Source organism: Clupea harengus, chromosome 23 (genome assembly GCF_900700415.2).
Source record: "Clupea harengus chromosome 23, Ch_v2.0.2, whole genome shotgun sequence".
Classification (NCBI taxonomy): Eukaryota; Metazoa; Chordata; class Actinopteri; order Clupeiformes; family Clupeidae; genus Clupea; species Clupea harengus.
In genome coordinates, this window is record NC_045174.1 from 18,710,346 (window position 1) to 18,722,845 (window position 12,500).

The 12,500-nt window shown below is 44.2% G+C and overlaps 10 non-coding genes across 10 annotated transcripts; all 10 read left to right on the forward strand.

The window, feature by feature from the left end:
* Positions 1 to 1,279: 1,279 nt before the first annotated feature.
* Positions 1,280 to 1,362, forward strand: trnal-uaa. Its single transcript has one exon. It is a non-coding gene; the product is annotated as a tRNA-Leu (tRNA).
* Positions 1,363 to 2,913: 1,551 nt separating this feature from the next.
* On the forward strand, positions 2,914 to 2,997 carry trnal-uaa. Its single transcript has one exon. It is a non-coding gene; the product is annotated as a tRNA-Leu (tRNA).
* Positions 2,998 to 5,487: 2,490 nt separating this feature from the next.
* Positions 5,488 to 5,570, forward strand: trnal-uaa. The gene has a single exon. It is a non-coding gene; the product is annotated as a tRNA-Leu (tRNA).
* Positions 5,571 to 6,313: 743 nt separating this feature from the next.
* Positions 6,314 to 6,396, forward strand: trnal-uaa. The gene has a single exon. It is a non-coding gene; the product is annotated as a tRNA-Leu (tRNA).
* A 675-nt stretch (positions 6,397 to 7,071) lies between these two features.
* trnal-uaa lies at positions 7,072 to 7,154 on the forward strand. The gene has a single exon. It is a non-coding gene; the product is annotated as a tRNA-Leu (tRNA).
* Positions 7,155 to 7,816: 662 nt separating this feature from the next.
* trnal-uaa lies at positions 7,817 to 7,899 on the forward strand. Its single transcript has one exon. It is a non-coding gene; the product is annotated as a tRNA-Leu (tRNA).
* Positions 7,900 to 8,633: 734 nt separating this feature from the next.
* Positions 8,634 to 8,716, forward strand: trnal-uaa. The gene has a single exon. It is a non-coding gene; the product is annotated as a tRNA-Leu (tRNA).
* Positions 8,717 to 9,378: 662 nt separating this feature from the next.
* trnal-uaa lies at positions 9,379 to 9,461 on the forward strand. Its single transcript has one exon. It is a non-coding gene; the product is annotated as a tRNA-Leu (tRNA).
* Positions 9,462 to 10,197: 736 nt separating this feature from the next.
* trnal-uaa lies at positions 10,198 to 10,280 on the forward strand. Its single transcript has one exon. It is a non-coding gene; the product is annotated as a tRNA-Leu (tRNA).
* A 662-nt stretch (positions 10,281 to 10,942) lies between these two features.
* trnal-uaa lies at positions 10,943 to 11,025 on the forward strand. Its single transcript has one exon. It is a non-coding gene; the product is annotated as a tRNA-Leu (tRNA).
* The last annotated feature ends 1,475 nt before the right edge of the window (positions 11,026 to 12,500 follow it).

The following is a 12,500-nucleotide window of genomic DNA, read 5'->3' on the forward strand; positions in this document are numbered from 1 at the left end:
ACAGGCACACGCAAACGACACACCAGGACCCAAACACACTCTATACACACACACACACACTCACAGAAGAGGCCAACTAAAGCACCACCCTTCCACAAATGACCCACACACACACACACACCCTTCCACAAACGACACATCAGGGCCCAAACCCATTCTACAAACACACACACACACACACACACACACACACACACACACACACACACACACACACACACACACACACACACACACACACACACACACACACACACACACACGTACACATCCCAGACAAGACATATCTGTCACATCATTTGTCTCCAGTCAGTGGTACCCAGAGGCAAGGGACACTAGGAGAGTGGAGGTCCCCCTCTGTGTCCCCTTCAGGACTCTGTGAGCCCCCTCAGAACTATGTGTCCTCCTCAGAACTCTGTGTCCCCTTCAGGAGAGATTGGCTCTGTGTCCCCTTCAGGACTCTGTATCCCCCTCAGGAGAGAGTGGCTCTGTGTCCCCTTCAGGAGAGATTGGCTCTGTGTCCCCTTCAGGACTCTGTATCCCCCTCAGGATAGAGTGGCTCTGTGTCCCCTCAGATCTATGTGTCCCCTTCAGAACTCTGTGTCCCCCTTCAGAACTCTGTGTCCTCCCTCAGAACTCTGTGTCCCCTTCAGAACTCTGTGTCCCCCTCAGAACTCTGTGTCCCCCCTCAGAACTCTGTGTCCCCTTCAGAACTCTGGGTGGGACAGAGTAAAGGGAGAGTGGGTCGGTCTGATCTGAATGTGAATTTCTTGTCTTTCATTTAGAGAGTGTCCTTAGCCATAAGTATGTCTCAAGGAGTTGAGTTTAGCCCTTCAAGAGCAAGAATGATACATGAAGGACTCTGCCTTTGATTGCCTGTCTGACTATATAACCAAGGGCAACATCATGTTTTTTTTTCTTTAGTAGAATGTATATTTCATGTGGGCTACCTTCTTCCATCAGCTTTCAGTCATCATTGTTTACCCAGCATACTAAGCCTTATCATAGCTTGTTATCAATGTACTAATCAATTGTTATTAGAGTATCGTGAACCCCTATGAATGTTATTGGAAGTGTATATCAATTTAACTCCATGAACTCTCATCTCTCCATTCAGTCCAGCAGGAGTCATTGTGATGGCCGGGAGGAATCCGATGGACTCAACTGGACTTGAAATCCAGTGGGGTCCCCCCATGCTGTTTTGAACCCTCCCCACGTCAGACTTGTCTTAAACTAGCTCTATGACACACGTCAACTACCATAAAAACCTTCTCTGTGTACCAGGATGGCCGAGTGGTTAAGGCGTTGGACTTAAGACCCAATGGACGTATGTCCTCGTGGGTTCGAACCCCACTCCTGGTAAACGTTTGGTCTTTAACGGATCAACATCCCTGAATCCATTGACGCCCATTACAAGAAAAGAGTTTAACATGGCTTAATGATCCAAAATAGCGATCATTGAACACCACTCCTGGTAAATGTTTGGCATTTATCTCATCTACAACCTACCAATCTACTTAATGCACTTGAACCTGCTCCTCTTCGCCATTATAGTGGCCTATCCTTGTCTATGTGTCTGCCTACCTGTCTAAATGTGTGTGACTTGAAAGGCGTTGGACTTAAGAGCCATTGGGTTGTGTTCAAACCCCACTGCTGGTAAGTAGAGGTCAGGTCAGTTTCCGATTCACATTCAATCCAAGATTTTTATGTGAACATTTTAGGTTTGAACCTCTGCAAGGAACCCTCCGTGGATACCAAACGCACCTTTACCCCTCTGCCATCAGAGCTGGGCGTCTGGTCTGGAGCTCTGACTCTTTCATCTGTCATGCTAACCATAAACGTTTAAAGGCGTTTAGCCTCTGCGCTCCCTGGAAACGCTCCAGTGATCTGGGTGTTCTCAGTGGCTACCTTGCTCTACCACCTGAGCCACAGGAACATAATTAAAGGGTTAGTCTAGACAAGGACAGGATGGGGTTAAAGGCACAGTCTACTGTCACTGCCTATGATCTTCAGAGAGGAATCCAGTGGGGTCCCCCCATGCTGTTTTGAACCCTCCTCACGTCAGACTTGTCTTAAACCCGCTCTATGACACATGACAACTACCATAAAAACCTTTCTGTGTACCAGGATGGCCGAGTGGTTAAGGCGTTGGACTTATGTCCTCGTGGGTTCGAACCCCACTCCTGGTAAACGTTTGGTCTTTAACAGATCAACATCCCTAAATCCATTGACGCCATTGATTACAAGAAAAGAGTTTAACATGGCTTAATGTTCCAAAATAGCGATCATTGAACACCACGTTTGCCTGACATCTTACATGTCGTAGATATCATCTCCTATCAGAAAAGCTGAAATGCAAAGTGCTATACTATGCCATGAGTGGTACAGGAGGTAGAGAAGTTGTTTAGTAAGCAGAAGGTTGTTGGTTCAATTCCCTGTCGAAGCGTCCTTGAGCAAGACACTGAACCCCTAACTGCTCCTGATGTACAATGTGCCATCAGTGTAAAATGTAAAAATGTGTATACATCCTTGTAAGTCACTTCGGATAAAAGCGTCTGCTAAATGACTAATGTAAATGTAACGCTATCCTTTCCATTGCAACCCACTGGAGGCAAAGGAAAGGCTTAATGTTCAAACATAGCTATCGATGATCCCCACATTTCTCTCAGACATTTCACAGTCAGCTGTTTAATAAAAAGAAGAAGAAACTTTATTTGTATAGCATCTTTCATACAAAACAATGCAGCTCAAAGTGTTTAAGTAGTTTCTTACATCATTATAATTGATACCTTCTTCTGGAATCAAAATCTCCTTTCAGAATTGCTTGGAGGCAAAAAGGTTGTCATATGTAAACAAATGTTTACTCATATATTTCTTCTGGGGTACTGTGGATGCAGAATGGGCTTCTTCTGTACCCTGGATGGCCGAGTGGTTAAGGCGTTGGACTTAAGACCCAATGGACGTATGTCCTCGTGGGTTCGAACCCCACTCCTGGTAAATGTTTGCAGTTTATCTCATCTACAACCCTTAATGCACTTGAACCTGCTCCTCTTCACCATTCTAGTGGCCTATCCTTGTCTATGTGTCTGCCTACCTGTCTAAATATGTGTGACTTGAAAGGCGTTGGACTTAAGAGCCAGTGGGTTGTGTTCAAACCCAACTCCTGGTAAGTAGAGATCAGGTTAGTTTCCGATTCACATTCAATCCAAGAACTTTATGTGAACATTTATCACTGTAAAACACATTCCTAATGACCAAATGTAAATATCAGGTTGGGTGTGTTGTTCAGGCCTTGGCCTTAAGCTCGGATGGACAGTTGTCCACGTGGGTGCAAACCCCACTCCTGTTAAGTAGATGCGATGTGTCCTATTTACATATTCAGTTCACTTTCAATCCAATCCAAGAGCTTTATATGCACATTTACCACTCTAAAACACCTTCCAAATCAGCTTAGCAGGCTGACCAAGTGTAAATACCAGGATAGATGTGTGGTTAAGGCTTAGGACTTATGATCCAATGGACTGTTCTCACTGTGGGTTCAAACCCTACTTCTGGTAAACAAAAGATTACCCTCACTTCTAAGACACTGACATTCATTCAAGGCTAACTCCATTATGGTAACACAAGAAACAAAACAAACCAAAAAAATGAACACTCCCCAGGCCAATACTCACACATGTGAAGCTACATACACATACTATCGATGCGTGCTCTCCCCACTGCTCTTCTCCCTCTACACAAACGACTGCACCTCAGGAGACCCATCTGTTAAACTCCTAAAATTTGCAGACGACACATCAGTCATCGGCCTCATCCGTGATGATGATGAGTCTGCATATAGGCGGGAAGTTGAACAGCTGGTCCTGTGGTGCGGTCGCAACAACCTAGAGCTGAACACGCTTAAAACCGTGGAGATGACAGTGGACTTCAGGAGGAGCCCCCCAGCACTGCCCCCCCTCATCATACACAACAGTACTGTGTTGGCTGTGGAATCCTTCAGGTTTCTGGGATCCACAATATCCCGGAATCTGAAGTGGGAACCCAACATCAACACCATCATCAAGAAGGCCCAGCAGAGGATGTACTTCCTGCGCCAGCTTAGGAAGTACAACCTGCCTCAGGATCTGCTGAGCATGTTCTACACCGCAGTCATAGAGTCTGTTCTGTGCACTTCAATCACTGTCTGGTTTGGATCGGCCACCAAACTGGACAAGAACAGACTCCAACGGTCAGTCAGGTCTGCAGAAAAGATCATTGGTGTCAACCTGCCCACCATCCAGGACCTGTACACCTCCAGAGTCAGGAAACGGGCAGGAAAAATCACTGCAGACCCCTCACACCCCGGACACAAATTATTCAAACTCCTCCCCTCTGGTAGACGCTACAGATCACTGTTCGCCAAAACCTCCAGACACAAAAACAGTTTCTTCCCCCTCGCCGTCTCAATACTGAACAACTAACCCACTGTAGCATATATATTTATATTTATATATTTATCCCTGCACTTCTCGCACTCTCCACTTCTTCTTTGCACTACTGTTGCGCAACATTTCACAGCTACTGTATATAGCCATTCCGCCTTGTACATACTTTTTTAAACTCCTTAGTCCATTGCACTGTTGCACTGTTTGTTTGTTTGTATTGTATTGTATTGTATTGTATTGTATTGTATTGTGTTGTATATTTTGTGTAAGCACACTGAGAGTCACTTTACCAAGTCAAATTCCTTGTTTGTGCAAACTTACTTGGCCAATAAAACCTGATTCTGATTCTGATTCTGATTCCTAAGATGTCAGGATGGCTGAGAGGTAAAGGTATTGGCCTTCTGATCCAAGGTTGTGTTGCCCATGTGGGTTCAACTCTCACTGTTGACAATCCGTCTGCATCTACATCAACTGAGGACTAAATTATTTAATTAGTTTAGCCCATCAAACAATCTCTGACTGCGTGTCCACTGTGTTACCAAGGACGGCATAAGAGTGGACCAATCTCTGACTGCATGAGTGTCCTTTGAAGGGAACCTTCCACAGCAGAGGTCAGGAAACATTTGCTGTGAGCAAGGAGCAAGGTTTGAACCTCTGCAGGGAACCCTCCGTGGATACCAAACGCACCTTTACCCCTCTGCCATCAGAGCTGAGCATCTGGTCTGGAACTCTGACTCTTTCATTTGTCATGCTAATCATAAATGTTTAAAGCTGTTTAGCCTCTGCGCTCCCTGGAAACGATCCAGTGATCTGGGTGTTCTCAGTGGCTACCTTGCTCTACCACTTGAGGCACAGGAACATAATTAAAGGGTTAGTCTAGACAAGGACAGGATGGGGTTAAAGGCACAGTCTACTGACACTGCCTATGATCTTCAGAGAGGAATCCAATGGACTCAACTGGACTTGAAATCTAGTGGGGTCCCCCCATGCTGTTTTGAACCCTCCTCACGTCAGACTTGTCTTCTATGAGACACGTCAACTACCATAAAAACCTTGTCTTTGTACCAGGATGGCCGAGTGGTTAAGGCGTTGGACTTAAGACCCAATGGACGTATGTCCTCGTGGGTTCGAACCCCACTCCTGGTAAACGTTTGGTCTTTAACAGATCAACATCCCTAAATCCATTGACGCCCATTACAAGAAAAGAGTTTAACATGGCTTAATGTTCCAAAATAGCAATCATTGAACACCACGTTTGCCTGACATCTTACATGTCGTAGATATCATCTCCTATCAGAAAAGCTGAAATGCAAAGTGCTATACTATGCCATGAGTGGTACAGGAGGTAGAGAAGTTGCTTAGTAATCTAGAAGGTTGTTGGTTCAATTCCCTGTCAAAGCATCCTTGAGCAAGACACTGAACCCCTAACTGCTCCTGATGTACAATGTGCCATCAGTGTAAAATGTAAAAATGTGTATACATCCTTGTAAGTCACTTCGGATAAAAGCCTCTGCTAAATGACTAAATGTAAATGTAACGCTATCCTTTCCATTGCAACCCACTGTAGGCAAAGGAAAGGCTTAATGTTCAAACATAGCTATCGATGATCCCCACATTTCTCTCAGGCAATTCAGACATTTCACAGTCAGCTGTTTATTAATAAGAAGAAAAAGAAGAAGAAACTTTATTTGTATAGCATCTTTCATACAAAACATTGCAGCTCAAAGTGTTTAAGTAGTTTCTTACATCATCATACTTGATACCTTCTTCTAGAATAAAAATCTCCTTTCAGAATTGCTTGGAGGCAAAAAGGTTGTCATATGTAAACAAAAGGTTACTCACATATATTTCTTCTGGGGTACTGTGGATGCAGAATAGGCTTCTTCTGTACCAGGATGGCCGAGAGGTTAAGGCGTTGGACTTAAGATCCAATGGACAATTGTCCTCGTGGGTTCGAACCCCACTCCTGGTAAATGATTGGTGTTTATCTCATCTACAACCTACCAATCTACTTAATGCACTGGAACCTGCTCCTCTTCGCCATTATAGTGGCCTATCCTTGTCTATGTGTCTGCCCTACCTGTCTAAATGTGTGTGACTTGAAAGGCGTTGGACTTAAGAGCCATTGGGTTGTGTTCAAACCCCACTGCTGGTAAGTAGAGGTCAGGTCAGTTTCCGATTCACATTCAATCCAAGATTTTTATGTGAACATTTTAGGTTTGAACCTCTGCAGGGAACCCTCCGTGGATACCAAACGCACCTTTACCCCTCTGCCATCAGAGCTGGGCGTCTGGTCTGGAGCTCTGACTCTTCCATCTGTCATGCTAATCCTAAACGTTTAAAGGCGTTTAGCCTCTGCGCTCCCTGGAAACGCTCCAGTGATCTGGGTGTTCTCAGTGGCTACCTTGCTCTACCACCTGAGCCACAGGAACATAATTAAAGGGTTAGTCTAGACAAGGACAGGATGGGGTTAAAGGCACAGTCTACTGTCACTGCCTATGATCTTCAGAGAGGAATCCAATGGACTCAACTGGACTTGAAATCCAGTGGGGTCCCCCCATGCTGTTTTGAACCCTCCTCACGTCAGACTTAGATCTTAAACTAGCTCTATGAGACACGTCAACTACCATAAAAACCTTCTCTGTGTACCAGGATGGCCGAGTGGTTAAGGCGTTGGACTTAAGACCCAATGGAAAATTTTCCTCGTGGGTTCGAACCCCACTCCTGGTAAAAGTTTGGCGTTTATCTCATCTACAACCCTTAATGCACTTGAACCTGCTCCTCTTCGACATTATAGTGGCCTATCCTTGTCTATGTGTCTGCCTACCTGTCTAAATGTGTGTGACTTGAAAGGCGTTGGACTTAAGAGCCATTGGGTTGTGTTCAAACCCCACTGCTGGTAAGTAGAGGTCAGGTCATTTTCCAATTCACATTCAATCCAAGATTTTTATGTGAACATTTTAGGTTTGAACCTCTGCAGGGAACCCTCCGTGGATACCAAACGCACCTTTACCCCTCTGCCATCAGAGCTGGGCGTCTGATCTGGAGCTCTGACTCTTCCATCTGTCATGCTAATCCTAAACGTTTGAAGGCGTTTAGCCTCTGCGCTCCCTGGAAACGCTCCAGTGATCTGGGTGTTCTTAGTGGCTACCTTGCTCTACCACTTGAGCCACAGGAACATAATTAAAGGGTTAGTCTAGACAAGGACAGGATGGGGTTAAAGGCACAGTCTACTGACACTGCCTATGATCTTCAGAGAGGAATCCAATGGACTCAACTGGACTTGAAATCCAGTGGGGTCCCCCCATGCTGTTTTGAACCCTCCTCATGTCAGACTTGTCTTAAACCCGCTCTATGACACACGTCAACTACCATAAAAACCTTGTCTGTGTACCAGGATGGCCGAGTGGTTAAGGCGTTGGACTTAAGACCCAATGGACGTATGTCCTCGTGGGTTCGAACCCCACTCCTGGTAAACGTTTGGTCTTTAACAGATCAACATCCCTAAATCCATTGACGCCCATTACAAGAAAAGACTTTAACATGGCTTAATGTTCCAAAATAGCGATCATTGAACACCACGTTTGCCTGACATCTTACATGTCGTAGATATCATCTCCTATCAGAAAAGCTGAAATGCAAAGTGCTATACTATGCCATGAGTGGTACAGGAGGTAGAGAAGTTGCTTAGTAATCTAGAAGGTTGTTGGTTCAATTCCCTGTCAAAGCATCCTTGAGCAAGACACTGAACCCCTAACTGCTCCTGATGTACAATGTGCCATCAGTGTAAAATGTAAAAATGTGTATACATCCTTGTAAGTCACTTCGGATAAAAGCCTCTGCTAAATGACTAAATGTAAATGTAACGCTATCCTTTCCATTGCAACCCACTGTAGGCAAAGGAAAGGCTTAATGTTCAAACATAGCTATCGATGATCCCCACATTTCTCTCAGGCAATTCAGACATTTCACAGTCAGCTGTTGAAGAAAAAGAAGAAGAAACTTTATTTGTATAGCATCTTTCATACAAAACATTGCAGCTCAAAGTGTTTAAGTAGTTTCTTACATCATCATACTTGATACCTTCTTCTAGAATAAAAATCTCCTTTCAGAATTGCTTGGAGGCAAAAAGGTTGTCATATGTAAACAAAAGGTTACTCACATATATTTCTTATGGGGTACTGTGGATGCAGAATAGGCTTCTTCTGTACCAGGATGGCCGAGAGGTTAAGGCGTTGGACTTAAGATCCAATGGACAATTGTCCTCGTGGGGTCGAACCCCACTCCTGGTAAATGATTGGCGTTTATCTCATCTACAACCTACCAATCTACTTAATGCACTGGAACCTGCTCCTCTTCGCCATTATAGTGGCCTATCCTTGTCTATGTGTCTGCCTACCTGTCTAAATGTGTGTGACTTGAAAGGCGTTGGACTTAAGAGCCGTTCAAACCCCACTGCTGGTAAGTAGAGGTCAGGTCAGTTTCCGATTCACATTCAATCCAAGATTTTTATGTGAACATTTTAGGTTTGAACCTCTGCAGGGAACCCTCCGTGGATACCAAACGCACCTTTACCCCTCTGCCATCAGAGCTGGGCGTCTGATCTGGAGCTCTGACTCTTCCATCTGTCATGCTAATCCTAAACGTTTGAAGGCGTTTAGCCTCTGCGCTCCCTGGAAACGCTCCAGTGATCTGGGTGTTCTTAGTGGCTACCTTGCTCTACCACTTGAGCCACAGGAACATAATTAAAGGGTTAGTCTAGACAAGGACAGGATGGGGTTAAAGGCACAGTCTACTGACACTGCCTATGATCTTCAGAGAGGAATCCAATGGACTCAACTGGACTTGAAATCCAGTGGGGTCCCCCCATGCTGTTTTGAACCCTCCTCATGTCAGACTTGTCGTAAACTAGCTCTATGACACACGTCAACTACCATAAAAACCTTCTCTGTGTACCAGGATGGCTGAGTGGTTAAGGCGTTGGACTTAAGACCCAATGGATGTATGTCCTCGTGGGTTCGAACCCCACTCCTGGTAAACATTTGGTCTTTAACAGATCAACATCCCTAAATCCATTGACGCCCATTACAAGAAAAGAGTTTAACATGGCTTAATGATCCAAAATAGCGATCATTGAACACCACGTTTGCCTGACATCTTACATGTCGTAGATATCATCTCCTATCAGAAAAGCTGAAATGCAAAGTGCTATACTATGCCATGAGTGGTACAGGAGGTAGAGAAGTTGTTTAGTAATCAGAAGGTTGTTGGTTCAATTCCCTGTTGAAGCGTCCTTGAGCAAGACACTGAACCCCTAATTGCTCCTGATGTGCAGTGTGCCATCAGTGTAAAATGTAAAAATGTGTATACATCCTTGTAAGTCAATTCGGATAAAAGTGTCTGCTAAATGACTAAATGTAAATGTAACGCTATCCTTTCCATTGCAACCCACTGTAGGCAAAGGAAAGGCTTAATGTTCAAACATAGCTATCGATGATCCCCACATTTCTCTCAGGCAATTCAGACATTTCACAGTCAGCTGTTTATTAAAAAGAAGAAGAAGAAACTTTATTTGTATAGCATCTTTCATACAAAACAATGCAGCTCAAAGTGTTTAAGTAGTTTCTTACATCATCATACTTGATACCTTCTTCTAGAATAAAAATCTCCTTTCAGAATTGCTTGGAGGCAAAAAGGTTGTCATATGTAAACAAAAGGTTACTCACATATATTTCTTCTGGGGTACTGTGGATGCAGAATAGGCTTCTTCTGTACCAGGATGGCCGAGAGGTTAAGGCGTTGGACTTAAGATCCAATGGACAATTGTCCTCGTGGGGTCGAACCCCACTCCTGGTAAATGATTGGCGTTTATCTCATCTACAACCTACCAATCTACTTAATGCACTGGAACCTGCTCCTCTTCGCCATTATAGTGGCCTATCCTTGTCTATGTGTCTGCCTACCTGTCTAAATGTGTGTGACTTGAAAGGCGTTGGACTTAAGAGCCGTTCAAACCCCACTGCTGGTAAGTAGAGGTCAGGTCAGTTTCCGATTCACATTCAATCCAAGATTTTTATGTGAACATTTTAGGTTTGAACCTCTGCAGGGAACCCTCCGTGGATACCAAACGCACCTTTACCCCTCTGCCATCAGAGCTGGGCGTCTGATCTGGAGCTCTGACTCTTCCATCTGTCATGCTAATCCTAAACGTTTGAAGGCGTTTAGCCTCTGCGCTCCCTGGAAACGCTCCAGTGATCTGGGTGTTCTTAGTGGCTACCTTGCTCTACCACTTGAGCCACAGGAACATAATTAAAGGGTTAGTCTAGACAAGGACAGGATGGGGTTAAAGGCACAGTCTACTGACACTGCCTATGATCTTCAGAGAGGAATCCAATGGACTCAACTGGACTTGAAATCCAGTGGGGTCCCCCCATGCTGTTTTGAACCCTCCTCATGTCAGACTTGTCGTAAACTAGCTCTATGACACACGTCAACTACCATAAAAACCTTCTCTGTGTACCAGGATGGCTGAGTGGTTAAGGCGTTGGACTTAAGACCCAATGGATGTATGTCCTCGTGGGTTCGAACCCCACTCCTGGTAAACATTTGGTCTTTAACAGATCAACATCCCTAAATCCATTGACGCCCATTACAAGAAAAGAGTTTAACATGGCTTAATGATCCAAAATAGCGATCATTGAACACCACGTTTGCCTGACATCTTACATGTCGTAGATATCATCTCCTATCAGAAAAGCTGAAATGCAAAGTGCTATACTATGCCATGAGTGGTACAGGAGGTAGAGAAGTTGTTTAGTAATCAGAAGGTTGTTGGTTCAATTCCCTGTTGAAGCGTCCTTGAGCAAGACACTGAACCCCTAATTGCTCCTGATGTGCAGTGTGCCATCAGTGTAAAATGTAAAAATGTGTATACATCCTTGTAAGTCAATTCGGATAAAAGTGTCTGCTAAATGACTAAATGTAAATGTAACGCTATCCTTTCCATTGCAACCCACTGTAGGCAAAGGAAAGGCTTAATGTTCAAACATAGCTATCGATGATCCCCACATTTCTCTCAGGCAATTCAGACATTTCACAGTCAGCTGTTTATTAAAAAGAAGAAGAAGAAACTTTATTTGTATAGCATCTTTCATACAAAACAATGCAGCTCAAAGTGTTTAAGTAGTTTCTTACATCATTATACTTGATACCTTCTTCTGGAATCAAAATCTCCTTTCAGAAATTTTTGAAGGCAAAAAGGTTGTCATATGTAAACAAAAGGTTACTCACATATATTTCTTCTGGGGTACTGTGGATGCAGAATGGGCTTCTTCTGTACCAGGATGGCCGAGTGGTTAAGGAGTTGGACTTAAGATCCGGGGCGACAGTGGTACAGGAGGTAGTGAAGTCGTTTAGTAATGAGAAGGTTGTTAGTTCAATTCTCTGTCGAAGCATCCTTGAGCAAGACACTGAACCCCTAATTGCTCCTGATGTGCAGTGTGCCATCAGTCGAAATGTAAAAATGTGTATACATCCTTGTAAGTCCCTTGGATAAAAGCAGCTGCTAAAATGAAAAAAAAAAAAAAGATCCAATGGTTAATTGTCCTTGTGGGTTCGAACCCCACTCCTGGTAAATGTTTGCCTCATCTACAACCCTTGATGCACTTGAACCTGCTCCTCTTCCCCATTATAGTGGCCTATCCTTGTCTATGTGTCTGCATACCTGTCTAAATGTGTGTGACTTGAAAGGCGTTGGACTTAAGAGCCAGTGGGTTGTGTTCAAACCCAACTCCTGGTAAGTAGAGTTCAGGTCAGTTTCCGATTCACATTCAATCCAAGAACTTTATGTGAACATTTATCACTGTAAAACACGTTTCCAATGACCAAATGTAAATATCATGTTGGGTGTGTAGTAAAGGCTTTGGCCTTAAGCTCGGATGGACAGTTGTCCACGTGGGTGCAAACCCCACTCCTGGTAAGTAGATGTGATGCGTCCCATCTCTTTCCATTCAGTCCAGCAGGAGTCATTGTGATGGCCGGGAGGAATCCGATGGACTCAACTGGACTTGAAATCCA